This window comes from Natrix helvetica, assembly GCF_964273705.1.
Source record: "Natrix helvetica genome assembly, chromosome: 1".
NCBI lineage: Eukaryota > Metazoa > Chordata > Lepidosauria > Squamata > Natricidae > Natrix > Natrix helvetica.
This window is the reverse complement of record NC_138548.1, coordinates 364,900,363-364,904,940: the sequence shown is the minus strand read 5'-3', so window position 1 is coordinate 364,904,940 and position 4,578 is coordinate 364,900,363. Positions and strand designations below refer to the sequence as shown.

Here is a 4,578-nt window from a genome sequence, read left to right as displayed (position 1 = left end):
GATTGCATCCAACATCCTGCAGGTGAGTTTTTCCTCTTCTCCCTCATCCCAGGGATTTCAAATTCCTTAAATCTTTTTTCATTTTTCTTTGTGTTTGAAGTAAATGAAGCAGCCTTGAAGTGACCCTGCAAAGCCCCCTTGCTGTGGATGAGACAAATTGTTGAAACTTGGGCAGCTTTTCCTTAACAGACCCCAAAATTCAGCGCAATAAAACGCCACAAAATGTAGAGGGGAGGTGCTAAGCCAGGGCGAAACGACGGGCAATCTGGTAGCTCCAAGATCACCCTCGATACATTGGTCGCTGGATGGTCCTTTTGGACATAAACTATCCTGGAGAGACGGTGATAGGGAAGGGCATATCCTGCTGATCCCAGAGATATCGCAAAGTCTCTGGTGATCCGGGAAAAAGGCTTTCTTGTCAGCGGCTGCAAGACAGCCTTTAAAGGTGCTGAAGCCATGGACAGCTCCACAATGAACAAGTAAGAGAGCAGTGTGTCATTTTGGTAGAATTTTATTTCCTTTTTTGATATTTGAGAGAACACCCTAAAAGATGAAAATTAAAGTTAAAATTGAAGGCTGAAGAGAATAAGTGGTGAATTTAAGCCTAGTCAAACTGAATGGTTTTTCTTTCTCCTTTTTATTGTTGGAATTTGAATGGACTTTAGAATTGCAGTTTACCTTTTAAACCGGACTAACTTTTATCTTCTCCTCTTTTTCTTTTGTATACATTGATACAATTAATTTTTATTGCTCAAGTTTTTTTTCTTTCTCCTATTTTTCTTAATGCTTTAATGCTTAAAGACTTATTGTTTTTCTTTACTTTTGAATCTTTTTTTTAAGCGTAAAACGAAGTGAGTGAAAGGGAAGGCAGGGGAATAAGTAGCACTGCCACTCAGAAGTTTGGAAACACTGTTTTTTCTTCTGCATGAGTGTTTTGGAGATAGCTACTCTTTGCAAGGTTATAATGTTTAGCCAGGAATGATAATAGAATGAGCATGGAGATTTGTTTACACCTGCTGCTCTTTTTGTGATATTATTTATGCATGGAACTTTGGTTTGAAAGGAAAATAACATCAAAGGGAAAGCCTAGTGACCTTGAAAAAGCTTTCATCTTGTAAAAGTTCGGACTTTATTGGTGGCAATGTCTCCCTCCCTCCGTTGATTCTCCTTTTTTCCCCCACTTCCTTTCCTTCTTCTCTACTTAATTATTTTCAGCTGGTCTGAGGCCGTTTGTAGAAGAGGTTTGGCTTTTTCTTCTTTCTTTTGTTAAAGGAGCCATGTACCTTTCTTTACTCTCCTTTTTTTTTCCTTTTTTTGTGGATGCTTACATAGATACTTACTCTAACTTCTGGTTTTCTCCTTTCCCTTTTTGGTTTTTTCTTTGCTGGATTTTGCTAGTTTGTTCCATTGATTTAGATTAAGGTAAAGAAGAACCCGAAGATTTTTATTTTTATTCTCATTTTTTATTTCTTTTTTGTGATTGATCTACAAAAATTTTTCCTTTTTATTTTTTATCTTTTTATCTTTAAGATCTTTTATTTTTATCTTTTATTTTTTTATCCCCCTTTTCTCTTTTTCTTTAAAACAATTGGACCAATCGGATTAGGGCATACAAGAGCCCAAAAATATTTTTCTGATTTTTCTGATTTTTCATTATTATTACTGTTACTATTACTATTATTATTTCTTTTTTCTTTGCTTTTCTATTCCATGGTCATTTGGGATTATAATTACCTTCCATACAAGTGGATTAAGGTATAGAAGAACCTGGAGATGAGTTAAAAAATAATGGCTACTGGCTCTTTAATAACAACCTCTTCTTCTTCACGGTCTGGAGGACAAAGATCAATACAGATGATGTTGCAACAGGAAAAAGACAAGGGAGTAACATTAGATATGATCATGCAAGGAATACAGAAAATACAAGAACAGAGAATATGATATTACTATTACAAACTGTATGAACAAGAGATTATAGAAGAGAGGGGAGTTAAACAATACTTACAGAAAGCCAACTTACCCCAAATACCTAAAGAAACTGAAATGATGCTAGAAGGCAATATAACAATGATGGAGCTAACTGAAGCATTTAAAAAACAAAATAATGGAAAGACCCCAGGCCCGGATGGTTTACCAGTGGAATTTTATAAAACATTGCAGGAATCGCTGTATCTCCCATTGTTAGAAGTTATGAATGAGGGGATGTTAAAAAGGAGAATACCCAAATCATGGCTAGAAGCATATATTACACTTGTCCCAAAGGAGGAGGCCGACCCAAATTAAGAACTATAGACCTATTTTTTAATTAAACTCGGACTATAAGTTATTTGCTACAATATTGGCAGAACGACTCAAAAATACTTAAACAACTTTATACATCCTGATCAGAATGGGTTTTTTACCAAAGAGACAAATTAAAGATAATATGAGAATAATTCTGGACACTTTGGAATACTATGAGGCTTATCCTGAAAAACAAATGGCTCTGATGTTTTTAGATACTCAGAAAGCCTTTGATAACGTGAGCTGGCGATTTACGTTGTTACAACTGGAACAGGTGGGCTTTGGTAAGAAATTCACCCAAGCCATAGAAACCATATACCACAAACAAACAGCAAGGATAATGATAAACAGAGAATTAACAGACTCTATTGAAATAAGGAAAGGGACAAGACAAGACTGTCCACTATCCCCTCTGTTATTCATCTTAAGATTAGAAGTTTTAAATAGAAACATCAGAGAAGGAAAAGATATAAAAGGAATGAAAATGAAAAAAGAAGAATACAAATTGTAAGCATTTGCGGATGATTTGGTCTTCATCTTAGAGGACCCACTAGAAACTGCACCTAAATTGATTGAAAAAATAGAGGAATATGGAAAAGTAGCAGGACGGAAAATAAATAAAGACAAAATGAAGATTTTGACAAAGAATGTGTTATTAAGACAAAAGGAAGAATTGCCGGAAACTCTGAAGATTCAAATCACGAATAAGGTCAAGTATTTGGGTATATACTTGACAACAAGATGCAGCACACTTAAAGAGAACAACTATCGTAAACTTAAACAGCAGATTGCAATAGACTTGGTAAAATGGGAAAATCTACATTTATCAATAACAGGGAGAATATCTACAATTAAGGTGAATATATTACCCAGGATTCTGTATTTGTTCCAGACAATTCCAGTTAGACTAGGTAAAGCCTACTTTGACGATCTAAACAAAATAGTTTTGAAGTATATTTGGCAGAGAAAGAAAGCAAGAATAAAATTAAAATTATTACAAGATGCTAGAACAAGAGGAGGATTTGGCCTACCGAACTGGGAGTTATACCATCAGGCAACAAGCTTGATGTGGGTTAAGGAATGAATAACATTAAGAAATTCCAGATTATTGACTGTAGAAGGACATGATTTGTTGTTGGGATGGCATGCTTTCCTATGGTGCAAGGGAACTAAAATGCAGGGGTATTTTAGAAGACATTATATACGTGAGGCTTTGTTATTAAACTGGGAAAAGTTTAAAAGACAACATTATTTAAAAATTCCAGTCTGGTTATCAACTATTGAGGCATTTTCATATCCAATAACATACAAAAAGGAACAAACAGTTAGATATGGTGAAATATTGAATGCATAGGGTGAACTTAAATCTATGCAAGAACTGGAACAGCAAGGCATAAAGATGAATTGGTTTTCATAAGTGCAAATACATTCTAGATATGATAAAGATCTTAAAATGGAAGGTTTCCATGATAAAATAACTGAGTTAGATAAAAGTTTGACAGGTACTGATGAAAAGGTGGTTTAAAAACTATACGGATATTTATTAGAGGTTGAATTAGAAGAAGAACAAGTTAAAGAATCTATGATTGCTTGAGGGGGAAGTTTTTGGACATGGGATTGATTTAGAGAACTGACAGAAATTGTGGTCTCAAAATTATAAAATGACAATGTCAACAGCGTATAAAGAAAATTTGTATAAGATGTTTTACAGGTGGCATCTATCCCCGATGAGAATAGCAAGAATGTTTAAGAATAAATCAGAAAAGTGCTGAAAATGTCAGCAGACATCGGTTCATATTACCATATGTGGTGGACTTGCATAGAAGCTAAAAGATATTGGAGTAAAATCCATACTTGGTTGGAAAAAATGATACAAAAACATATTGACTTTAAACCAGAGATCGTTTTGTTGGGAATCATACCAGAAACATACAATGCAGAACTGAAATACTTGATTGTAAATGTGCTAACAGCAGCCAGAATTGTATTTGCTAAAAACTGGAAGAATGAGAAAACACCAACGCAGGAGGAAGTCCTTCATAAAATAATGGAATGTGCTGAAATGAGTAAGTTGACATTTGAAATTAGAGAACAGGAAGATAAACAATTTTATGGGATATGGGATCTATTTTATCAGTGGTTAGATTAAAAAAAACGTGGAAATGAAAATTACTGAAGAATGTCACTAATACTAGAATAATAGAATGATTCAGAATAAGACATAAAATACTTTATTGCTGGATATATTGAAGATGATGTAATGAATTACTATAATATAAATGAACCCGTATTCAG

The 4,578-nt window shown here is 34.2% G+C and overlaps 1 protein-coding gene across 1 annotated transcript in view; it reads right to left on the bottom strand.

The window, feature by feature from the left end:
• The window catches only part of LOC309382524 (uncharacterized protein), a gene marked incomplete at its 5' end in the record, with an annotated part of 469,143 nt that overhangs the window by 311,237 nt on the left and 153,328 nt on the right, over positions 1-4,578 (bottom strand). The window lies entirely within an intron of this gene.